Source organism: Sarcophilus harrisii, chromosome 1 (assembly GCF_902635505.1).
Source record: "Sarcophilus harrisii chromosome 1, mSarHar1.11, whole genome shotgun sequence".
NCBI lineage: Eukaryota > Metazoa > Chordata > Mammalia > Dasyuromorphia > Dasyuridae > Sarcophilus > Sarcophilus harrisii.
In genome coordinates, this window is record NC_045426.1 from 245,408,335 (window position 1) to 245,435,753 (window position 27,419).

At 35.2% G+C, this 27,419-nt stretch overlaps 1 protein-coding gene across 9 annotated transcripts in view; it reads right to left on the reverse strand.

The window, feature by feature from the left end:
* SEMA4D (semaphorin 4D) overlaps nucleotides 1-27,419 on the reverse strand; it is a 180,941-nt gene that overhangs the window by 124,412 nt on the left and 29,110 nt on the right. The window contains exon 1 of one of the 9 annotated variants that reach the window (XM_031939312.1): nucleotides 5,326-5,723. The exons of the other annotated variants lie outside the window; for them this stretch is intronic. The gene's annotated coding sequence lies outside the window, so the exon portion shown is untranslated. Of the gene's footprint in view, nucleotides 1-5,325; nucleotides 5,724-27,419 lie in introns of those variants that run through there. 9 annotated transcript variants of the gene reach the window in all.

Consider the following 27,419-nt stretch of genomic DNA (forward strand, 5'->3'; position numbering starts at 1 on the left):
AAAATGAATACATTTTAAACATAGCTTGTCTAAAACAGAATTCATTACCTTTCCCTTAACATCCTTTCTCTGAACTTCCCTATTCTGATGAGTGTACCAACATCCTTCTGATCACCCAAGATCTCAACCATGGACTTATCCTTGACTCTTCACTTTTCTTGACCCTACATATCCAATCAGCATTTCTAATTCTACAACATTTCTCAATTCTACCCTCTTGTCTCCACTTGAAGAGCCATAACTCTAGCTCAGAGCTTTATTGCCCTTTTATCTGAACTATTGGAATAGCTTCCTAGTATTCTCCCAGCTTCAAGTTTCTCTCCTATCCAATCTCTCCTTCAAAAAGTTATCAATGTAATTTTTCTAAAATACAGGTCTGACCATGTCACTTTATAATAAGCTTCAGTAGCTCTATATTAGCTCTCCAATCAAATTTTATTTCATCTTTATCTCATCATTTCCAATTTCTATTTCTGTGTTTTATAACAAATGTAATCATGAGTATAATAGCATACAATAGTATAATAGGGCAGCTAAGTGGCATAGTAGTTAGTGTTGGAGTTGGAGCTAGGAAGACACTTTTTTCTGAGTTCAAATCTAGTCTCAGATACTTAACAGCTATATGATCCTGGTCAAATCATTTAATATTGTATGCCTCAGTTTCTTTATCTGAAAAATGAGCTGGAGAAGAAAATGGCAAGCCACTCCAAAATATCTTTGCAAAAAAACAAACCAAAACAAAAAATCCCAAATGGGATCTCAAAAATTCAGACACAAGTGAAAAACAACTGAACAATAACAAAGATATATAATGGGAGGAGGGAACAAACAGGAGGGTATTATTGCAACCCTCTTATTGTCCCTGCCAAATCTATCCAACTAGATCACACCTCATGGAGTACTGAGTATATATGTAATTTGCTTCCAGGGAAATGTGGCTCAATGTTGAAAGGATTTGCCTCTTTGGGGTGAAACAGCAAATCCTGGATAGTCCTCTGGTCCTCACCCCATACCACCTTATGACAGGAGCTTGGAATACTACATGAGTTAAAAAGAGAAAACTTCCTAACTTTTTTCCTTCAAAGAATTTGGGTCAAGTAACTTTCCCATAAAGAGCTAACAGCAAAATAACAGAAATGAACTTTACAAAAACAATAACAAAAACAAACAAATCCCAAGACCACAAAATAGAGAAGTCTTCGGGCATACAAAACTCAAACTCGTGTAAATCATGCTTTTCACAATTCCCCAAGCAATCCCCAGACTAATAAGGCAAACAACATTTAGGAGATAAATAAATAGTAGGATGGGCTTGGTGGGGTGAGGAGGGAAGGAAGTATTCTATTGGGGAGAGATCAATTCTATTTGCATAGAGTACTATCAGAACTTATGACCAAACTTTGTGAGGAACCATAAGGATCATGGAAAATCATATCAAACTGTCCACAAATCCACTTATCATTAGATTCAATCACTACTGTAATTTTTACTGTACATATTTCATCAATATTGTAACTATATCTTTTGATAGTCATAACAGAAGCATAATTACCACTATAGTAATGTGAGTGGTCATTTGGCCCACATTTAGAATATAAAGTAATTTAAAGGGTTTTTTAACTAAAAGAAAAAACGACCATTATTTCTTAGTGATTGAAAAAACACAATTTCACTTCCTCTGGAAATTTTCCTATTTGGGGGAGAAATTCAATATTCTAAATAAATCCCTAAAATTCAACATTCAACTCTAATTTAGAAAAATAAAATGAGTGAATAAGGGGAAAGAGAATTATTTTGGTTCCTTGATACCTGAACTCTTTTTGGCTGCTTGCAGGATTTTTTTTTGTTTGTTTTTTTTTAATCTCAAAATTTTAATTCTAAAATTTCTGGCTGTTTTCATTTTGGGATTTCTTCTAGGACATGACTGATAGATTCTTTCTTTTTTCACTTTACTTTCTTGTCCCCATCATGCCCTTGAGCTATAGTCTTATTTCTTCTCTTTTTAGGCCAAATTCCTTGAAAAAAAAATTATCTACACTTGAAAGCTCCACTTCCTTTCCAGACGAACTACTTTCTTCAAAGTTATCATTGATTTCTTTTACTGTCAGATTGATGATCTCTTCTCAGTTGTCATTCTTCTCTACTTATCTGCTGAATTTAACACTGTTGATGACCCTTCCTACTAGAGTATTGCTCCTGTCTGTTTTTTTTTTTTTTCACACATCACTTCTGCATTACTAGCTACCAGACTCTCTACTTCTTAGCATTTTCTTTTGGTTGCTCATCTCTTCCATATTTCTAATTATGCAGGTTCCTCTAAGATATTTATCCTAGGTCCTCTTTATATATATAGTCTATGAGTAACTTCATCAGCTTCATGAATTTAACTATCATCTCTATACAGAGAAAGATAGTCTGCCTACTGGACATTTCAAAATGGGATGTCCCTGATACATCTCAAACTCAATATGTCCAAAACTGAATTCATCATCTTCCTCATTCCCTATTCTCTTTCAGAATCCTGTTTTTGTCAAAGGTAACACCATCAATCCAGTCTCATAGGTTCCTAGTCTCAATATTATTCCTAAATCTTTACTCTCTCTTACCTCACACATCTTTAAATCAGATATATATATATATATATATGTTATTATATCTTATAATTTCTACCTTTACAACATCATAGCCAAGCTCTTCTCACCTGTCACAGTAAATACTTTAATTTGAATCCTTCTCCTCTTTCATTTAGATTATAGAAACAGCCTCCTCATTGGCTGTCTTGCTTCAAAATTTACTGTCTATTCTAGTCCACCACATTGCTGCAAACTGATTTTCTATAAGCATACATCTGACCATATCATTCCACTGCTCAATTATTATTGCAATGGCTTCCTATTCCCCACCAAAATAAAATATAAACTTTTCCATGTAGTTTTTAAAGTCCTCAACAACTTGATCCTAACCTTTTCCCAATCATCCCTGGGTATTCCTTTCCCTCTTACACTCCGAAATCTAGCTGAATCGGTCTTCTCTTTGTTTCTGTCTGTCCTGCCTAGAAAGCATTCCCTCTTCCCTTCACTTCAGAGTTTTTCTCTTCCTTTTGAGACACCAAACATCATCTTCTGAATGAAGCCATTCCTAACCTCTCAAATGCTAGTATACTGCCACTCAAATTATCTTGTAGTTATTTTCTTTGTATATCTTTCAATGTATTTATTAATATTATGCTTATATTAAATATACAGTGATAGCTCAGTACTTGTTAATTGATTCCAGAAGGCAAACAAGTGGCTAAAATGCTGAGTGACCGAATGAATTTTTCTCCTAAACAATACCTCTCTAGAGAATTAGCTGCCTAACCATCTCTATTCACCCAATTCCCCAAAGGGGCAAGTAAGGCTTCCAGTTGTAGAAAAACGAGCCAGCCTGGTCCCTACCTTCTTGACCAAAGTAACTTTCTAAGATGAACCTTAACCTTAAGTCTTCCCCCATCCTTACTATTCAAACTTCCTGGAGAAGGAGGAGGAGGGAAACTGGATGTGGAGGTAGAAAACTATGGTCCTGCACCTTCCAGAGCCCTGGGGTTGGGGCTACCAGGAGTCATGGGTTCTCCTTTGCCACTGATGCCTGGACTTGGGCTTCCACCACTACTGCTCCTGCTGCTTCTCTTCCTGCTGAGCATGGTGGCCCTTCTGTGCCTCTTCCAGTACTACTACTACGGCTTCAGCCACAGAACCCTGCAGAAACTGCCCCATGACCTCAATCCCCACTCTACAGAACAACCTCAGCAATGTGGGCTCCAACCTGACACTCGGATCTACCACCTCCTTTGCTGCAAGGAGCTGCCCATGGTGGAGGGGAATAGTAATGATAGTAGCAAAGACTGGGCAATAAAAACCCTGGCTAATTTCACATCCTACTGCTCCACCAACATAACCAAGTATGCTGAGTGCCACACAAAGTTAAGGGCTGAAACATTTTTTTCCCATCGAAATGCACTGAATACTTTGAAGAATATTTCAAAGCAGAGTGCCAAGGTACCAGTGTAACTGATATATACTTCCCATAAGCTCAGTGGGAATGTTAATTGTTTGATTTTTTGTACCTGTATAACCCCTCACACCTATTCTGGCACATTGTAGATGATTTACAAATAATTGTTGATTGATATCATTAGCTAAATTTTAAAAGAAAATCTGGGTTGTTCTTTCATTTGTCACAAAGTCAGAAATATCTTCTGTACTAAAAGTTATCCTTTATGAATTTTCTAAAACTTTTATATAAAAATATGGCTGCAATCTGAAAATTTAGTCAAAAGCATCCTAAACTACCTAAATTAACACAGCATTCTGATGAGGGTCTCCACAATTAGGTCCTCTTCCCCAGAAAAATAATTTTACAAAGAAAAAAATTTCTAAGGTCAAAGTGTTTAAGTTATATATTTAAGAAAATCCTTTTTCATTGCATTAACTGTTACAATTTGGAAACCATCTCTTTTAGAGCAAAAATTAAATCACAATGCTTTTAAACACTTTATTGTTAAAACTTTTAAGTTATTTATAGGGAAAAAAATCAGCAGTTTCACATCTGAAATTAATCTTCCCCAGAAAAGAACAAAAATTAAATCAGTTAACTTTTCTTCTCAAGTCAATTTTCTGATCAGTTTCTTCATTTAAGTGAGTTGACAAAGAGCATTTAATTTTTCTGAGCTGCTGGAAAGGATTTCAAAAAACATCCAACTTCTTTCTTTTTTATAAATAAAAAAACTGAAGTCTAAAGAACATTAAGTAATTTAGTAACTATGTAACTAAACTGGATGTCCCAGAGACATCTCAAACTCGTTACATACAAAACATGTTATCTTTTCCCCCAAAAAAAACCCTTTCTTGTTCCAAAATTCACTATTTTGCAAGACACAATCCTTTCAGTCTCACAGGCTCATTGGGATTCTTTTAACTCCTCAACCCTTTACCCTCACAGATATAATTTCCATCCAAATCCTGCCACTTTTTTACCTCCACCTCTCTCAAATCTGTTCCTTTCTCTCTATTCATAAAGAATATTACTTCCCCTCTCATAGTGAGATACAGCCCAACAGGTCTTCTCTCTTATTCCTCATCAAGGATGATCCATCAGTCTTTGTACTATTTTATCTTATGGAGGGCCCCATACCTAGAACTATTCTCCTTACCTCTGCCTTATAATATCCCTTTTCCTTCAAGATGCAATTCATGCATCTTCTTCTACATGAAGCCTTTTCAGATTTTCTCAATCTGCTAGTATTATACCTTTAAATGTTGCTGTGGCTATTCTTTATATACTTACACATATACTTATCTCCTCCACAAGATCTAAGTTGCTTTTGAGTAGGGATGAATTCTTTGCATTTATATCCCCAGAGCCTAGTACAGTTCCAGGAACATAGAAGGTGGTTAATAAATAATGCTTGACTGATTTGAGCAAGAAGCTTTATCTCTGTGCTCCCAGTTCTCTCTCTATAAAAAGAGAATAAGAATTTTAGCTTATTACCCAATTCGAATGAGATCATATGATGGTTTTTACACAGTAAATATAAGTATTTTGTATTATTTTTGCTCAAAGTCACATAACTATTTAAAACACTAAGAGAATTAGAATCTGTTCTCCTGATTAGGCTAAGCAATTATACAATATTGGCTTTACTGGTTCCTAGAAAATTAAAAACAGTCTTTGTTGAGTAGCCATTTAAACTTTTTTTAGAAGTATAGATCAGACTTTTAAAATCAATCAACTTTCAGGGGAAGGAAAAATTTTTTAAAAAGCAACTACAGTAAAATTTCATTTACTTCACGTCTTTTGGAGTGCCTCCTTTTGTTTAAAGTTTTGTATAACTAGCACTTTTAAAATTTAACTATTTTTGGATAGATCTTTCAAAAAAATACTAGGCAAAAAATACTGCAGAACCATTTTGCTAGACTCCTGGAAATATCAATTATATTTAATACTTACTAAAATATATTTATGATATACTGCAATAACCACCGAGGAAAAGTTTTAAGTATAAAAAGGCGTCCCCAAAATATTAACTAAATTAAAGCTCTAATAGATTAAAATGTTACTAAAACTTTGGGGTCACCCTGTATCACAACAGCTGCTTTTTCACGCCTATGTCAATATTCTACACATGTGCAACCTTTTCAACCATCAAGGAATTAATCATTTAGTAATAGTGTCCATGAATACAGGATAAAGAAAGCACACTGCTTTTGGAGTCAAAGGATGAGTTCAAATTCTATCTCTTTTCTACCTGTTTGACCAACAGCCTCTGACACATGGGTTCCTACTTCACTAGGCTGTTGGGAGGAAAACAGACAATAATGATCACTTATTTACAATACTGTTCTAGGAGCAAAGTTTAGAGAAGACAATGGCCACATAGAGCATAAAGGGATATGGCAAGTACAAAATTTATAATTAAAATTAGTACCTAAGAGAACTGAACAAAGTACTGGGGGGAGGGGGAGGGGAGGGGAGTCACTCTCAATTAAGAGTTCAAAGGCCTGGAAGAGGTCTGTATTTAAAGTAAAAAAAAAAAAAAAAAATACACTGTTCCCAAATGACCTTAAATAACCCTAATTAACTGGTTGAAAACTAGATTCATTCAAGGTACTTCAAATTAACCTTTCAAAGTTTAAAACAACCAGGTCGATAATTAATTACGCATGTCAATAACAACTGTTTGAAGGTTTCAAATACACCAACTGTAACTTCATAGAGAGAAGCAGCAGGCAGTGATTTACGGTGGAAACGGCCTGCGAGAGGTTGGGAGTAGAGGCCGAGGGCCCGGAGTCCCGTCAGGCAGAACTTCCCTTCGCCTGGCCCGCGGGAGAAATTTAAAGTTCCGGGTCCCCAGCCCCGGCTCGCTTTCCCACCTCGCGGGCCACCGGAGCAGCCCAGCGCAGCCAGCGGAAAGCGAGGGATGTGGAAGCGGAGTTCGCGCTCTCTGCGCAGGCGTACTGCGGAGAGGGACGCGGGGGGGCTTGGGTCGCCGCCCCTCCCTGGCCAGGTCACAGTCGCGGCTGCGCAGTGAAGCGGAGTCTCCTTTTCCCGACGTGGGCTGGGATGAGTGCGGTCGGTGTCTCTCCGCCACTACATCACTATCCTACGTCGCAGGCCTCTGGCTTCGGCTTTCCTCTTTTAGAGACACCCTGCCTCAGGGCGGGGCAGGCCACGGCGGAGGGGGATGGGGGTGGGGATACGATGGGGGTGGGGATACGATGGGGGTGGGGATACGATGGGGGTGGGGATACGATGGGGGTGGGGGTACGATGGGGGTGGGGGTACGATGGGGGTGGGGGTACGATGGGGGTGGGGATACGATGGGGGTTAGCGTTCCCTGTTAGGCGAACCAAAAGAGAAGGACCAGGGAAGAGTCCTCCCAACTCTTGCTTCTCTCCGGGTGAGCGGGACCGAGAGCTAGGCGGCAGTGGTCCCAGATGTTCTGGAAGTTCTGCATCTGGGGGCTCCGGCCGGCGGGAGTGGAGGGTGGGCGGGCTCTTTCCGTAGCCATCCCTGTCAATCATCTCCCCTCTCTAAAAAAGGTGGGCAATTCTGCTCCGGCAGCCTGACCTAGTGAGCGCTCCTCACCCTTCCGGGAACAGGTTGGGGGGATCCAATCCTAGCAGACCGTTCCTTTTGGGGGGAGAAGGATAACGGGACAATTTGTGGGGAAATTTTAAAAAGGGGCTAATTTTCCCCAAATTTAGGATTTATTAGCCTAAAAATTATTTTTAAAATGTAAATAGCCCTTGAATATACCTAGACAAGGATCTACCCAAATCGAAGCTAAAAGAGTCAAGAGACTTTTTGTTTTGTGGGTTTTTTTGTGGGAAGTTGTCTGAGGCTAGGAATATTAGAATTTGAGTGGGGGGAAGAGATGGTTAAAGGGAAGAGATGGTAAAAGAAGAAATGGAAAAAGGTAAAGGAGGGACCAAAACCCAAAGTATTTACCATAATACTAGTACCTTTGAAAAATGGAATCATAACATCTACTGGTCATCCTGCCATCTGGGGGAGGGGGTCGGGGTAAGAGGGGAAAAATTGGAACAAGAGGTTTGGCAGTTGTCAATGCTGTAAAGTTACCCATGCACATAACCTGTAAATAAAAGGCTTTTAAATTAAAAAAAAAAAATGGAATCACTTAAAAATGGAAACCACATCAAGTTACCAAAAAAATATTTTATGGGCCTTGAAAAAATAATAAAATCCAACTAGAAGAATAAAAGTATGTCAAGGGAGTTTTCATTTTTTCTTTTTCCTTTCTTTTTTTTTAAAGACCTACCTGTATTAGGTCTCAAACTATTACAAAGTGATAATTTTCAAAACAATCTAGTACTGGCTAAACAGCTATGGTAAATAATATCAGCAATATTTGACAATGAAGAGAAAGTCACTTTTTTAACAAAAACTGGGGAAAATGAAAAGCAATTCAGCAGAAACTACATACACCAACATTTCAAACTATATACTAAGATAAGGTCAAAATGAGTACATGATTTAAATATAAAGGTTGATACAATAAGCAAATTACAGGAACATGGAATAGTTTACCTGTCAGATCTATGGATAAGGGAAGAATTTATAACCAAAGATAAGATAAGGAGAATTACTGATGTAAAAGAGATAGTTTTTATTACATTAAATTAAAAAGATTTCTCAAAAAAACAAAACGAATGTACCCAAGATTAGAAGGAAAGCAGAAAATTAGGGGCTAATATGACAGAAAAGGAAAATGACAAAGGTTGGAAGGGATGCAGGAAAATTGGGACATTAATACCCTGCTGGAGAAGCTGTAAACTAATCCAGTCATTCTGGAGACCAATTTGGAATTATGCCCAAAGAGTATAAAACTCTTTGACTCAGCAATGACTCTACTAGGTCTGTATCCTAAAGAAATATTTTTAAAAAGGAAAAGGACCTATATGTACAAAAATATTTAGAACTCTTTTTGTGGTCCCAAAAAATGGAAATTGAGAGGTGCCCATCAATTGGGAAAGGCTGAGCGCCAGTTGAGATATATGACTGTGATGAAATACTAATGTGTTAGAAGAAATAATGAACAGGATGCTTTCAGAAAAACCTAGAAAGATTTACATGAACTGATACAAAGAGGAGTGAGTAAAATCAGAACTGTTATACACAGGAAGAGCAGTATTGTATGATGGTCAGTTGGGAATGTATCAGGTATTCTCAGCAATATGATATAAGACAATTCCAAAGGACTATGATGAAAAATGCTACCCACCTCCAAAGAAAGAACTGATGGAGTTTGAATGCAGATCAAAGTTTTTTTGTGTTTTTTTTCTCAATTGGTGTTTTCTTTCAAAACATGACAAATATAAAAATGTTCTGCACATACATATATACCTATATCAAATTGCTTGCCCTCAATGAGGGGAGGTAGAGAGAAAAAGGAAGAAAAAGTGGGAATAAATTCTTAATTTTAAAAAATGAATGTTAAAAATTGTTTTTATATGTAATTGGAAAAATATTAAAAATAAAATTAAGATATCAAAACCAAGAATGAGCTAATGAACTAATTTCCCTAAAACTATTCCCTACATCCCAATGAATTCCAAAGATTTTCAAAGCAGAGAACCACTTTTTGTTAAGTGAACACTAAGGCAAAATGAACAAAGAAAACTGGTCAAAAAAGATTTATTAAGTATTTACTATTAGGAATACAGACAGGCAAAATGTATTTAAGCCCTGAAAAATCTCATACAATAGGTAAATAGGTAGTGACAAAATATACCAGGTGTCCCAAAAATCTTAGTTGTAGTTAAAACCTATGAAATGCTTAAAAGTGCACAAAGACTTTTGGGACATCTCATACACCAAGATAAAAGAAAATCTTGGAGAAGTCACCAGCATCTGATGAAGAAAAAGCCTCTTCTAGGTCAAAACAGAGCTGTCTTAAAGCAGAGGAAATTAAGAGGCAGAGGTGAAAAGGCAGTGCATTCTAGACAACAGAAAAGAACAAAGAGAAATCCACAGAAAGATGAAATGTCCTGTGTGGGGAACAGCTAAAGCCAATATACTTGGGGCAGGAATGAAGACAGTAAAGTTTATGAAGACTGGAAAGATAGGATAGGGCCAGGCTTTGCAGGTCAGTAGGAATAAGTAAGGAGCAAATGTATACAAGAAGCTAAAATTAATTAGTAAAAGGGCTTTCTTTAAGTGACTTCATGAAGGTATAGCAAAAACAACCTTTCCAACTTTTGGGGGGGGGGGGGCGTTGTCCAAACTTCTGAACTATAAATAGCACTTTCTTTTAATTCGTTTGACTTAATTAGGAAAAGTCAATATCCATAAGCATTTCTTTCCACAATACAGGAACTTTAAAAACTACTGGGATTTGAGAAATATATATTTTTTATGTGGTTGATGTTTGATTTGGAAAAGATTATACTCTTCCAAAGAATTACTACTTGGCCAACATCTTTCCAGAACAAATTATATTCATAAAAGTCCTTCACTCCCTTTCATCTAACTAATGATGATAGGTATTCAGAGTACAAAGGATAGAATGATTTTTTAGTGTTTTATATATGTATGTATATATATATATATATATATATATATATATATATATATATATAAAATATAACCAGTGATTTTAAACTTTTTTTTAAAGATATAAACTTTGAAGTTCTTTCTTCACACTCTAGATTATGTGATTCTGATTCTGTGTTTTTTGTTGCAACTTGGCTTTCCTGAAGTTAACAACTACCAAGAAGCTTTTAATTCAGCACTACAAGCTTTCTCTAATTTCTCTGACTAACATATTCAAAACCATCCAAGTTTTGCAGTTATATTTATAATGTCTCACGCTCTCTTAAATCAAAAGTTTTTTGAGAACAAGTAGGAGGGAGATCATTTTTTCTGCAAGATAACATGAAATGGATTGTGTCTAAATACTGAAGTGGAGTCTAGCTAAGTTTTGAGTGACAATTATAAGAAAGTTTGCCACCAATTCAATTTTTTGGAGCCACTGTTAACCCATCAATACTTGCTGTTAGGCTTGGGATATAATTTGGTGGAAGAAGTACCCACAGTAATAAAATCACAGATCTTTCAAGAACTAGAGTAAACAGGAATAATAATTCTTTTCCCAAGTTGAAGGGTTATTAGAGAATCAAATAAAAGAATGCATATAACTTATTTTATAACCATTATAAACTATTAATATTGCTAATAAAACTCTAGGATGACTTGTGGTTTGACCAACATGAAGGCATGGGAAAAAGCTTCCCATTATATAGAAGACATAACTAGGATCCTCAAGTAAAACTGTGCTTACGTATATCACTATAGCACTTATATGTAAATTATATCTATACCATGTTTCGTTGATTACTTTAGAAGAAAACAAGGAAATGAATAAACAAATAAGCCAAGAGTAGTTAAACAACATCTAAGCTATATTTGGAGTAATGATTCCTAAAAGCTCTTACACTTTAACTGAGAATTCCAGGTTGTTTTCTAAGTAAACAAGTTCAATTAAAATTTAATAACAAAGAAATTAATGGTTTTTAAATCCATAGAGATTTTTTTCTTAAGGGAAATCATATAAAAAAACAAAAGACTAAGATACATCAGAATTTGGTTGGTATTTCATAACCAAAACAGTTTCTTGAATGGTTTAATCATTATAAATCAAAAAAAAAAAAAAAAAAAAAAAAAAAAACTAAACTAAAAGATTGTGCTAAAGACAAACATTTATTAGATCCATGAGAGAAAATGAATTTATTCTGCTCGATTTTTGAGGTTTGTATGTATTTTCATATATTTTTTAAATGAGTTCTTTTCTCTTTTGAGGGAGGTTAGCATTTGCTGCGTATTGTTTTCTTTTTGGATTTTTTTTTTATAGCACTTTTATACTTTTCCCTCCATTTTCAAATTCTCTCCCTCTTCTTCCTCTTTCCTCACTGATTAAGACAAGAAAAAGAAAATATATTACAAATACATATAGTGGTGCAAACTGAATTTCCACATTAGCCATGTTCAAAGACAGCCTTTAATCTGCATTCTGAGCCTGCCAGTTCTCTATAGGTAAATACAGAATATGCTTCATTAAGTCCTTTGGAATTGTGGTGGATATTACAGTAATCAGAGTTGTTAACTTTTTCAAAATTGATTATCTTTTACAATATTTCTTTTACTCTGTACATTATTCTCCCAGTTTTGCTCACTTCACTTGCATTAGTTCATGTCTTCCCAGACATTTCCTTCCTTATTCCTTATGGTCTAATAGTATTCTAATACATTCATATGCCATATTTTTTCAGCCATTCCCCAATTGATGGGAATTCTCTCCATTTTCCAAGAACTTCTTGTTTCAAAATTATTCTTTATCTCAAATAAGGAATATAATATTTCTCTCATTAAGTACTCTCCCCATTCTTCACAACATACACTTATAAACAAAATTCAAAGCCTAAACATTTCCTGACTCTTTTTCAAAGATTGGAGCTATTTGTCCCAAACTGTATTAATAGAAGGTGACAAAACCTAAGTGTAAAATTTAGCTCCCAAATATCCTATCAGCAATACTTTCTTAAGCTTTTCCACCTTCTCCCCATTCTCACCCCACCATCAACTAAATCTTTGAAAATAAAAGTCCTCAAGAAATATCATAGTTGTATTTTTCTTTTAAAGCAGTACAAAGAAAAGCCAGTCTCTTAATATAGTTATTCTTTATGCTTGAACAGTAATTTAAGTAGTGTTTAATTCAAAGTCCCTGACTATCCCAGGCTTCTTAGTTCAACTGGATTAGAAAACTGATAATCCCATAATTGTCACCTTTTAAAAGAATGTATATATATATATATATATACACACACACACACACACATACATACACATATAACATACATATACACAAATATATCTTAAAACTAGGAGAGCTGATATTGAAAGAACATATTCTAAAACAATTCAGTTAATCATGAGTTTTCAGAAAAACTAATTTATTTATTAGCTACTTTACAGCTATAACTTTTCCTATATTTTCTAAGTAAATCCTTGACATGAAAATAATAGCTTCTTTTTGGGAAGGGAGGCAAAACAATTAAAAACATTTGTTTTCTAAACACAATAAGTCTTCACTGCTTGTATGACTACAAATACCAGAAACCCAATACAAAGACATTATGCATATCTGGTTATATATGGCATATGTTGACATAAAGCTTTATTTAAGTGCCATATGGTTTCCAATTGGATTTTGTTTTGTATGAAACAAACACATAAAACAGATGTACTAATGTACATCTGTACATTACTATGTACTAAAGATGTACTAATGTACAGATGTACATAAAACATGGTGTACTAGAGAGGGTGCTAAGCTTAAAATCAGGAAGTCCAATATTTAAATCCCATTACCTAACACTATAACCCTGTCACTGATAATTCTCTGTCCAGAGTTAGAAGTGGTATCTTAAAAAGGATATCTAATGGCCTTTTCATAATTCTCATTCTTCTTGATCTTCCTGAAGCCTCTTCTATACTATTTTTCTTGGTGACCTTGCTAACTTCTATGGATTTAATTATTATCTATATGCAGATCTATTTATCCAGCCTCCTTTTCTCCTCACCTCCAGTCTTTAATCTCCAACAAGGAGGGAAAGAGAAACAAAAACTTATTAACTACTTATTATGTGTCAAGTACTTTACAAATATTAACTCATTTGATTCTCATAATAATTCTGAGAGTTAAGTGCTATTATCCCCAATTTACAGCTGAGATGGTTAAGTGACTTGCCCACATTCACAAAGCTAAGTGTCTATGGCCAGATTTGAGGCCCAATGTTCTATCCATTGAACCACTTGATTGCATCAAGCTATTAGACTTTTTGAACAGAATGTCCTATAAGGCATCTTAAAACAAACATGTCCACAACAGAATTCCTCTCACTCTCTTCTCAACTCTCTAAATTCTAGCTTCTGAACTCATCATTCAACCAAAACTCACTCTTAAAAGTTTACTATATCTCCTAAGCATTCTAATGACCTTTTTTTTTTTTTTTTTAAAAATCCTTATCCTTTTAGACTTCTCTGTATCCTTTGACATTGTCAATTACCTTTTTTGCCTGACTCTTCTCTCTAGGTTTTTACACCACCTCTCTCCTGGTTCTATTTTTTTTTGACTGCTCCTCAGTCTCCTAGATTTTCACAGTAGGTTTTTGCTTAGTCCCCCTTAGTCCCCCTGCCTCAAAAGTCTCTCCTCAGTTTCAATCCATCATCTATTCAGCTATCAGAATGATTTTCTTAAAGAGAAAGTCTGTGTCACATCCCTTTTCCCGTTCAATAAATTCCAATGGCTTCCTTTTGCTCCCAGGATCAAATATAAAATCTTATTTAGCTTTTATAGACTTTCATAATCTATTATTCCCTTTCTCCCTTTCAAGCCTCCTTATACCTTAATCCACTTCCATGTACTCTATAATTAGTGACCTAGGCTTCCTTGCTGTTCCTTCTAAACAACACTCCATCTCTTGACTCCAAGCACTTACACTAGCTGGAATTTTCTCCTTCCTCTCCTCCTTTGCCTCTGATTTCTTTCAAATCTTAGTTAAAATTCCACATTATACAAGAAACTTTTCCTGGTCCCTCTTAATGCTAGTTCCTCTTAATTCTCTAAATCCTCTGACATTAACTGATTTATCTCAAATGTCTTTTGATTATACATAGTTTGTTGTTTTGTATAAGCAAGGGCTTTTTTGTTCTTCTCAGTGCCAGGAACATAGTAGAACCTTAATAAATCTTTGTTGTTTGGTAGACACTTTACCCAGCTAAGCCTCAGTCAACACCCTGAGACTTATCCATAACTCTCAGCTTACTGTGAACCTTTTATCTCCTTTATGCCAAATCTTTTTATTACTTACACAAACTTAGATGTTTACCTCAAAAACTCTTTGTAAATATAGTGTCTTATTTGATCTTTACAACAATTCTGTGAGCTAGCTGCTCTTATCTCTATATTACAGGTGAAGAAAAGCATTAAGTGATCTGCTCAAGACCACAAAATATGATATGGATAAAGGATTTAAACTTAGTTATTTTGAATTCTAAATCCAATAATCTACCTACTAAGGTAAATGTTTCTGTCATTTTATCTATTTCAGCAAAAAAGAAAATAAGATCAGAAAGATTAAATTGCCAGGTCAGTCACACAACTAAAAAATGATAGAAAACAGTCTTGAACTTAGATTTTCTTTCTTCTTCTTCTTTTTAAATAATAACTTTTTATTGACAGAACCCATGGCAGGGTAATTTTTTTTACATCATTATCCCTTGCACTCACTTCTGTTCCGATTTTTCCCCTTTCTCCCTTCACTCCCTTCCCTAGACGGCAAGCAGTCCTATATATGTTGAATGTGTCGCAGTATATCCTAGATACAATATATGTGTGCAGAACCAAACAGTTCTCTTGTTGCACAGAGAGAATTGGATTCAGAAGGTAAAAATAAACCCAGGAAGAAAAACAAAAATGCAAACAGTTTACATTCACTTCCCAGTGTTGAACTTAGATTTTCAAACTCAATTATGTATCTCTTTTTCTATTATTACACTGACTCTAGATCTCATATTAAAAGATTGAAATTTTTCTTGGGTTGTTCTATATTATTGTTTTTTCCCTGCAATCAGAGAAAAGGCTAAAATGTATAATGTTTATTAAAACAAGCCACAAAAGAATAATTTCTATAAAATTCTAAGTTGAATCAGAATCAATTTGTAGGGTTATCATTCCTTTATTCTTAATATTCAACAATTCACCAAACATTGATTGACCATCTTTTATGTAAAAGGCATTTTGCTAGATTTTGAGGATAGAAAATCAAAGACAAAATAATCTTAAAATGAGAAAACCTCAGATAAATGGAAATTGGAATAATTTCCCATCACCTACAACCCATCTGAACACAGTCAGGGATAACAAGTTTTAGTGTTGTTGCATATTAATAGCCATATTCATTTACTACTGGTCTATGAACTTAGGAAAATCCTATCAAAATGTGAAAGAATTTGCATTTTATATACAGAACTGAAAAGCCCAGATTGTCCCACCTTTCCAAGCTTTCAGGAATTTGAACGATCACACAATTTTAAGTTAACCATGCAATGAATATGAGAATGTAAGGACTTATGGAGGTATCTATGATTTAAGAATTCCTTACAGAGGCAATATAGCATAATAGAAAAAAAGAAATGCACTTAAGGGTTCCATTCTCAGTCCTGCCACTCACCTGGGGTCACTTCCCCCTATCTTGAGCCTCAAAAACGTATCAGTGATTTAATGAAATAATGATATTCCATTACATTCATCTATCAGAATTTTAGTCATTCCCACATCAATGGACATCCTTTTCTAGCTTCTTGCTACAAAAAATTGTTACAGATATTTTTCTGTGTAAGGAATCTTACTCTTTTTGATCTCCTTATAATATATGCCTGATAGTGTTATCTCTGCATGAAAATGAAAAATTCAGCTTTCTTAGAGTAATTCAAAACTGCTATCCAAAATAGTCTTATAATTTCTAATGCAATATAATGATATGCATATTAAAAGAAATTATATAGTTACATCCATATTTTTAATTAATAGAAAATAAAGACGGCAACTAATAGATAAAGCACCAGCCCTAGAGTCTGGAGGACCTGAACTCAGATACATCTTCAAATATGTGCTAGCTATGTGACCCTGGGCAAGTTGCTTACCTCCAAAAAAAAAAAGTAACCAAGGATCAAATGAGAATGTGACAATCAACAAGTATTTATTAACTGCCTATTATGTGCCAAGAACTGTGCTAAGTATTATATGAATGAATGAAATAATACTTATTTACATTTACATTCTAAGGGGCGAAATAGCAAGTACACATCTAAGCACAAAAAAGAATATGAAGTTGTTAAATTATATAAATAGTTTGAGAGGAATGATACTAGCACAGAAAGGAGTTCATGTAGGAGGGGAGAAGACATCTGAGTTCTGTTTTGGAGGAACAGAAGGATTATGTGAAGTACAGGTGAGTAAAAAGTATATTCAAGAGATGAGGGATGGCCAGTGAAAACAACAGAGACAAATAGGAGATGGAGTGGCTTGGGTGAGGAACAGAGAAAAGACTACTTTGGCTGGATCACAAAATGTGAAATGAGGAATAATGTTCAATGATGATAGAATAATAGGTTGGAGCCAAGTTGGGAAAGGTTTTAAAAGCTAAATAGACTTTTTATTTATCTTTGAGACAACAGGAATATACCAGCATTCACTAAGTAGGTGAGTGATACGGTCAGATCTGTGCTTAAGGAAAATCACTTAGGCACAAGTGTGTGAGATGGACTTAAGTGGTAAAGGATACAACAGGGAGATAGATAATTAGGAAGCTGTTGCAATCATCAGGATGAGAAATGAACCTGAATTAAGGTAGCTGTATGAGGAGAAAGGGTCACATTTGAGAGATATTGTGGAAATAGAAATAGCAAATTTTGATTATTAATTGGATGTATGGGATGGGCAAGAGGGGGGAATAAAGGATAATGCAGAGATTACAAACCTAATAGACTAGAAGTATATAAAAGTACTTTATAAATATTTAATAGATTCAGAATCTCATCAATGTGGACACTATGCACTTTTGTAGATGGTAACTCATTTTGTGGGAATTTTGTTCACATTCTTCTATCAGCCTAATGCACTGGAGGCCTTCTTTATATAGGTCTTTTAGTATTTTGTGGATAACAGTACAATTCTCAGGCTGTTCATCCCATTATCTTTCTCTCACTACATGAAAAAACCCATTTACTTTTCCAAGTATACCTTAAGCTACTTCTACTATTCAAATCAACATTCATAATATACTATAGCACATTAAGAGAAGCTAGATGCTGCAATGGATTGAGGACCAGATCTGAAGTTAGGAAGACTTCAATTTAAATCCAGCCACACAGAAACTTATTAGCTGTGTGACCTTGGGCAAGCCACTTAACCCTATTTGCCTGAGTTTCTTTATAAAAGGAGCTGGAAAAAGAAATGGTAAGCCATGCTAGTATCTTTGCCAATCCTCCCTCCCCCAAAGAAAAGCAAGAACAACCAATAAGGGGTCATGAAAAGTCACTTTTGACTGAAACTAATGAAAAATAACAAGATATCACACTAAATCCAATATATTTTCCCACTGCTTTTTGAATGACCTAGAATCTTGATTCTCCTATTAAGCATCAGTGAGAGGATGCTGATTTAAATTATGGGCTCTGAGGGCAATGATCATCTTTAGGATCATTGAAAATGCACTGCTATAAGTTTCAGGATATAAAATAAGCCTACAGAAATTATTGGCATTTCTGTGTAGTACTAACAAAATTCATCAGGAAAAGAAATTTCATTTAAAAAAACCCATAAACACTCAGCAGAGAGACAGACAGACAGAGATAGACAGAGACAGAGAGAGGACAAAATGAAAGCCTTCCTGCCAAGCTACACATGAGAACTGTCATGTATCACAACTGCTTCCTTTTACTCTATTGTCATGAGTTCTCCCCTTTTAAAATCATTTAAAATTTATTTCTAGAATGTATCTATTTCATTCTGCCATCAATTCATAAAGGTTTTTCTAGTCCTATCTGAAATTATCCATTCCAGCATATGGCATAATCAAATTCTATTACATTCATATTTTAGTCATTTGTAAGGATATTCTTTCACCCTATCATGAAAAAAGGGGTATAGTTATATAAATGTTTTTGTACAGAGTTTCTTTTCATCTTTCTTTGATAGCTTCGGTCTAGTTATGGTACAATTAGGTCAGAAGTTTTGCAGTTTGATAAATTTCTGGAAATAATTCCAAAATTGTTTTTAGAATGACTAGATCAATTCACAGCTCCAACAACTATTCACCAGTATAGTTTCAAATTTGTCATTTTTTCCTTTATCTTTACAAGTCTGGAGTTCTACCTCTAGAATTGCTTTTCTCTAATTATTGTTGCATTTCTCTAATTATTAGTGATTTTGAAAATTTTTATATGATTGCTGATAACTTGGATTTCTTTCTTTGAAAATTGCCTCTTCATATCATTTGACAATTTATCATTTGGAGAACAGCTCTTATTCTTATAAATTTGAATTGTTTTAAGTTCTCTTTTTTAATTTTTTATATGAATAATTTGACTTCCCTTTATCTTTTCAAATCAACTTGGCTATTTTATTATTTTTTAAAAGTAGTTCCTGATTTTATTTGTCAATTCAATGGTCTTTTGCTTTCAATTTTATTAATCTCTTAATTAATTTTTAAATTTCTATTTTGTCATTTTGTTGGGGATTTCTGATTTGTTGCTGATCAGGTTTGTTTGTTTATTTGTTTTTAATTGCATGTCCGTTTTTTTTTTCTCTTGTTGATGAAAGTATTTAGAAACAGAAAATTTTCCCTTAAAGCTGATTCAACTGAATCTCCTAACTTTTGGTAAGTTGTCTCATTGCCATTTTATTTGATGAAATTTCCTAAAGTTTCTCTAATTTATTCTTTGACTCACCAGTTCTTTAGGATTGTTGTTAAGTCTTCAATTACTTTTAAATTCTTTCTATAAAAGCCCTTTATTAAATAAATTTTATTGAATCATGATCACTAAATGATGTGTTTACTATTTAGCTTAGTGCCTATCATATGGTAGGTACTTTATAAATGTTTATTGATTGCTTACAGGGACTGCACTAAGTACTGTTTTTTTAAAAAGATGATCTCATTTGATCCTCACAAAAAACACTGTAAGATAGGTCCTGCTATTATTATCGTGACTTTACTACTAAGAAAACTGGGACAGAAGCAAAATGATTTGCTTAGGGTTCTATCCTATCTTTTCTTCTTCCTTTCTATTATTTCACTTGGTGACCTTATCAACTCTCATGGTTTTAATTATCTCTGTACTGATGATTCTCAAATCTAACTCTCTGCTGACCTCTGATTTCCCATCTTCAACTGTCTTTCAGATAGCTTGAAAAGGATGTCCAATGGACACCTTAAACTCAATACATCCAAAACACTACTCATTATCTTTCTCCCTAAGCTCTCCCCTACCCCTTCTGCATTCTTTATTATTGTAGAGGGCAACACTATCCTTCTAGTTCTTCAGGTGTGCAACCTGGAATCATCCTAGATTCCTCTCTTTCTCTCACCTCTTATATCCAATCTGTTGCCAAAGTCTGCCTATTTCATCTTTGCAAATTCAAAGTTTTCTCTTTATCGTCCTTCATAACCTTGCATACTCCTAATGTTCCAGTTTTTTATTTCTTACTTCCCAACATGTATTTTTTTCATTCAAAAACACTGATCTCCTGTCCATTCCACAAACAAGACACTCCAGCTTTCAGCTTTGGACATACTTCCTAGCTGTCTTATATACCTGGAATGCTTTCCCTTCTCAGCTCTGACTACTGGCCTCTCTGGCTTCCTTTAAATCTGAACAAAATAATTGATTTCGACTCACTAAATCATGGTTCTACCCCATGAATACCTTATGCTTCCTATTAACCTAAACCTAAAAAATTGCCTTAGCTCTTGACGCTTGCTTGGCACTAATTGCAGGTGGATGTCATCTTGGTTGAGCAGTAGGGATGTGAGGTTGGCCAAAAGTGCTTCCCAGCCCTGCCTGTTTCTGCTCCTCCCTAGCGAAGGCTGTGATGTACAGGAGTGTCAAGTTGTAGCCCATGATGTTAAGGTTGTATGCTCTGACAGGCAGATTATGGAACAGTTCCTGCAGGATGATGTGACTACAACATATAGTCTGCTGGCTCCCAAAACAGTAGTACTGGAAAGGTCACAGAGCTGCTGGTGTGCTCAGCAGGAGAAGCAGTAGCAGCAGCAGCAATGGCTATAGCAGTGACCTGAGCAGCAGTGGCAGAAGCTTAGGTGGAGGACCCAGGACTCCTGACAGCCCCAAGCCCCTACAGTGGATGCCAGAGCCCCAGACTGGAGCACAGCTTCTGCCTCCACATCCAGCTTCTCTCCTGCCTGAGGTGGGAGGAGAGTATAAAGGTAAAGGCTCCTCTCAGATAGTGAGTTGAACCAAGGAGGAAAGAGCACAGCTGGGCTGTACCCACTTGTCCCTTTGGGGAATTGAGTGGCAATTTGCTTAGACTGCAGATTAGAGATGTACTCCTTATGGAAAAAATTTAGATACATGTCATTTTCTCCATTCATCATGCCTTCTAGAACCAATTAACAATCAGTACCAATATACCAAGATAGTACTGTAATTTTTCTCCCCAGAAATCTGGTTAAGTTATTTGCTTTAGGTAAGTCACACAGCTACTAAGGATCTGAAGGGATCTGAAGTTAGATTTAGACCCAAGTCCTCCTGACTCCAAAATCAGTGCTCTATCCACTGCACCCAAGGTTCCTCATATTAGATTTCTTAAGGGTTTTTTTCTCTTTTTCAGCTTAGTTTAATTTTGTTTTTATTGTTGTACCATTGATTCAATAAGTCCACATAAAACATCAGAGAAAAGAGTACTCTGGCCACAAGAACAACAGGACCACATGGAAATGAAATTAAATACAGAATGGAAAAGCTAGAGAACAAAGGATGATAAGGAATGCCTTAGAACATGTGGTGAACTGCATTTTTGATTTCCTTCACAAGCTAATTGTACAATATTTCAGAGTCTGATTCTTTTTGTACAGCAAAATAACGTTTTGGTCATGTATACTTATTGTGTATCTAATTTATATTTTAATATATTTAACATGTACTGGTCATCCTGCCATCTGGGGGAGGGGGTGGGGGGGTAAGAGGTGAAAAGTTGGAACAAGAGGTTTGGCAATTGTTAATGCTGTAAAGTTACCCATGCATATAACCTGTAAATAAAAGGCTATTAAATTTAAAAAAAAAAAAAAAAAGAACATGTGGTGGAAAATATCATTCAAGATCTGAATATCATAAAAATTAGAATGAGCTGGACAGAAAACAATGACCTCCCTCCCTCCCCCTTCCCCCCCACTACAAGCTTCCCTGTGTTGCTGAGCTCAGAGACTACTTTTACATGTGGCTCCTATATAAATGTCAAGGACTGCTTAGGCTGGATTTTTTTCCAGGTTCTTTTCCCCACAGGTTGGCATGGGCCATTGGTACCATCCTGGATCATAACTAGAATGCCCCCAGGATTACTTTCTGCCAGGCTAGAGTTGGGTTTATGCTGGGACTGGGCTTTAGTCTCTGTTTCTAGAAGTGCTGAAATGTACCCTTCCCCACCCCCACCCCGAATATCCCGAGGCTGCTCTCATGCTCAGACCTGGAACAACAGGTTTGGAAGTGTCTCAGGCTGCTGACTTGGGCAGGGAGTGCCACATGTTGGACCTACCCCGAACTCCCCAAAGTAGCTCTCCTACAGCCCTGGCCTCTCATAGGAGATTAGGGCATGGCAAGGGTTGAACCTGCAGAGTTCAATCAGAGAGTACTGAAACTGCCCCAAAGTTCTGGGAACTTTGTTCCCAGCTCTCGCTCCTTCACTTTGTTACTGGCTTGCCTCTGCAGCAGTTGTCTACTCAAGAATCTATATAAGATTCCAGGAGTGACTCTGTGGATCCCAAGGTTGGTCAGATGAGTCTAGAAGTGATTTTCCCCCTCTATTACTCATTAAAATAATAAATCTCTAAGGCCCAGGGGAATGTTTTTAGGGAATCTGGTATCCTTTATATCCATAGCATAATCCCCTGGATTAACATCATTAAAACTATAGCACAGAAGCCTCTATGATTGAGATTGTCTATTTTGTCCTTTATAATGTTCTCTAACGTGTGCTTACTTATAAATTCTTTCTCTGAATTATGAGAGAATTTTCTATCAGTCAACAAACATTTAAATGCCTTCTATGTGACAGATCCTTTAGAAAGTACTTTGAATTTAATGTGTCTGCAGGTGAATGCATGAATTTTTATCCCAAGAGTCCCCTTTTAGCCATTGCCCCTTTATGTATGTTGTTTACCTGTTACTACAATGTGAGCTTCTTTAGGATAAGGACTGACTGTTTTTGTAAGTCACAGAGACTCAAAAATAGTAAGTTTAAATGATAAATATAACAAATATTAATAGTAATAATATGGAAGTATTAGGATAATATTAATATAACAATATTGTAATATTAGTATAATATTAACATAGTAATACTAATAATAAAGAATAATAAATGTTTTATCATTCATTTATTTATGACTGATCTATGAATCTAGTCAATCTAGTCAATCCCTTTAATTCTATGAAGTTTAAAGACTTTTCCATACGTTATAAAGAGTTAACAAAACTGTTCTTCATAATTTCAATACTTAGAATTTGGAAAAATAAAATACTATTTAAAAAAAAAAAAACCTGCCATCTAAGTCCATCAATCTTGATTGACAATTCCTTTTTCTTTACTTTCTGGAATTGCATCAAAGGCTGGAAGGAAATTGATTGAGGTTCATTAATGAACTTCACTTCCTCATTGTACCTACTTTCTTTCAAGGATAAACGCAAATGTTATTACCTCTATGTGAGAACTTTCCTGATCCTTTCAGATCTTACTCCTATTTCTTATGTAAATATGCCTTCTCTCCTGGCTAGATTGTAAACTCTTTGAAGACAGGGATTGTGACTGATGCCTCTCAGTATCCTTAGCACTTACTACAACACCTGGAAAATAGTAGGCACTTAAATGCTTGTGGCTAGAATGATTAAAATTATTTCTTTCACAGATGGGTAAAGAATTTGTGGGCAGGTACCGTAAAAAAAGGGATTATGAAAGACAAAACAAATAATTTCAGTTATATAAAACTAAAAAGCTTTTGCACAAATAAAATCATGAAAGCTCACATTAGAAGAAAATATATGGATTTAGCCAAATCTTTGCATTCGTTTATCCAAATCTAAAATATTAAAAGCCATTCCTTAATTGACAGATTTCAAAAGAAGAAATGTATACTATCCCCAATTATCTCAAAATTGTTCTTAAATGCTAATAAAGAAAATTTAAACAACTTTAATGTTTCAAGTCACACTCAAATTCACTATTAGAGGAACTGGAGGAATACAGGCATTCTTATTGACTGAAGGTGGAGCTAAAATTGGTCTAATCATTCTGAAAAACAATTTGGAATCATGTAAGAAAAGTTCATTAAAATTTTCATACTGTGACCTAGAAATCGCAGTGATAGATTAATTGCATAAGTAGATAAACAAAAGCAAGAAAATACTACATGTGCAAAAATATTAATAGTTTTATTATTTGTAGAAGGAAAATATATGCTCAGTGATAGAAAAATAGCCAAATTACAGATATGAATGTAACAGAAAGCCACTGTGTTCCATATGAATCCAGGTTCAGCACTCTATTCATTGTGCCAACTAGCTCTCTCATAAATTCTATAGATGACTTCGTAGATAAAAATACTTCATCTATCACTAAAGCATTTTCCTTATAATCATCCTGTGTATGAGACTCATGAGAAGAGAATATTACAACATCATTTTGAGTATTTACATGGCAGAAACCAACAATACTTGTTTAAAGGTTTGATTGATTGTTTTGTTGATGATCTGGACTTAAGTGATATCTGGACTTAAATTGATGATCTGGACTTAAGATTAAGGACTAATCATACAGATTAAATTTAAAAGTTTTGTCATGTGTCCTTTTTTTTTGAGAACTGATTACAATACATTTATCACACACCCCAATATGTATAAATTGTTTAATATAAATTATGATTGCATAAATTTTGTTTTGTAAGGAAGGTAGTATATGTCATTTAAAGGTGAATAAACTGAGTTTCAGAAAAGGTAAAGTGATTTGCATACTACTAGAAAGTCAGAGCTGAAGCACTCTAATTATATAGTAGGAACAGCCCTGGATTTGGAATCAAAATGGTTGGCGTTAAGTCCCTACTCATTATTAGCCTACTGTGATTAGCCTAATCATAACTTGCCTCTAATTCCTTTCAAAAACCATACAGTTCCTACTACCAGCCACATCAAGTTGTTGAGAGGGTCAAATTAATATAAGTATAAGAAATTCTGTAAATTTAAAATATTCTATCTCGGGGTGGCTTCGTGGCCCAGTGGATAGAACACCAGCCTTGAAGTCAGGAGAACCTGAGTTCTAATGTGTAACACTTCGTAGCTGTATGACCCTGGGCAAGTCACTTAGCCCCAATTAGCTCAGCAAAAAAAAAAAAAAAAAAAAAAAAGGAAAAAAATTCTATCTCCACTACAAATAAGCCAAAAAATAACCATGTTAAGTAGTATATTAAATGTTTCAATCATCTAACAAGTTTACCTATGCTAGTCATAGCAATCAAAATGAATATTATAAAATCCCTGTTAGTCTTCATGCATTCACTCACAGAAGAGCCTTTTTTAGCTTTGCCTTATATTTATTCTTTGTTTAACCCAATTTTCATAAAAAGGGATATAAATTCTAAGCCCATACATAGATTAGAACCACAGTATCAGAAATTTCTTGAGCCACACCGATAATACTGAAAAGCAAGAAATTTCTCATTTCCATAAGAGAAACTGAAATTGAAAATCTGAAATATAACACAAATAACTATTAAAGTCAGAGAAGCACTAAATAAATAAATCAGTATGGCCCTGGCCTATACGCCTTTAACATGTTCAGGGAAATCAAAACTTGTTGAGAGATTCCCATAGGGATACAGGTTTTATACAGGAAAAGAAATGGAGTTAGCTAGAAAAATTTGCTAAGAACAATAAAAGGCAAGGCTTTGAAAGAGGTGACAGCTGGGAGTGAGAAATGTATTGTACTAGACTAAGCCTTTGATGATAATTTAGGACAGCAGGTAAAACCAGAAACTTCACTAAATGGAAGAACAAGTTGCCAGTTAATTTGATTTAGGAAAATTAACCAGAACCTGTACTATACTCAGTATTGTGTTTAGTTGAACAACACAATTTATGAAGGCCATTGTTAAACTGGCACACATCCCAGAAGAGGGAAATAAAAAAGGTGAAAGCCTTTAAGATCATGCTAAGATCAACTGGAGGAATTAGGGTATTTTAACCTGAAGAAGAGATGATTTAGGGAGAAATATGATACATTTCTTTAAGACATTTATAAAAGAGTAATAAATTAGACTTGTTTGCTTGGTCCCAGATATTAAAATAAGGTATACTAGGTGGGATTTGCAGAAAGAAAGATTTAGGTTTGATGTCTGGAAAAATTCCTAGCTAGTTGGATTATCCAAAGATAGAATAGACTGCCTTGGGAAGCAGTGGATTCCTTTTCATTAGAGGTCTTCAAGAAAAATGATCACATGATCACTTGGTTCTTTTTTTAAAATTATAGCTTTTTATTGACAGAACCCATGCCTGGGTAATTTTTTACAACATTGCCCTCACACTCACTTCTGTTCCAATTTTTCCCTTCCCTCCCTTCACCCCCTCCCCTAGACGGTAGGCAGTCTTATACATGTTAAACATGTTAAAGTATATCCTCGATACAATATATGTATCACTTGGTTCTAATGTAGAAGGAATTATTTTTAAGGTATGACCCTGGACTATGTAGTCTTTGAGGTATCTTCAAAAACCAAAATAATGTAAACATTGAAAATGATCCCCCCCCAAATTCTAGTATATAGATCTTCCCTGTCAAAGAGAAAGACACAGACAATCAGCACCTTTACTTAACTGAACTAACCTCTTTCAGCTAGCAAATTTGGTCTTTCTCAATGTCTAACTCAGATAGAATTAAGGAGGCTAATTCTAGACACAAGCTCTGGAAGAAAGATATCAACAAGGGAAGGCTAGTTTCCCTTAAACCTTATTTACAAAGATTAGAGTTACAGATTGGCTAGAATGACAGGAAAAGATAATGATAATGTTGGAGGGGATGTGGGAAAACTGGGACACTAATACATTGTTGGTGGAACTGTGAATACATCCAACCATTCTGGAGAACAATTTGGAACCATGCCCAAGGAACTATAAAACTTGCATTTCCTTGATCCAGCAGTGTCTCTACTGGACCTGTATCCCAAAGAGATCTTAAAGGAGGGAAAGGGACCCACATGTGCAAAAATGTTTGTGGAAGCCCTTTTTGGTAGTGACTAGAAACTGGAAACTTAGTGGATGCCCATCAGTTGGAGAATGGCTGAATAAATTATGGTATATGAATGTTATGGAATATTATTATTCTATAAGAAGTGATTGGTAAGATGATTTCAGAAAGGCCTGGAGAGACTTACATGAACTGATACTAAGTGAAGTGAATAAAACCAAGTAAACTTTGTATACAGCAACAGCAAGATTATATGTTGGTTACTCTGTCCTGATCCAGAAGGCCAGATCAGCAGACTACCTATGAGACCTCCAGTGCAACCATTGAT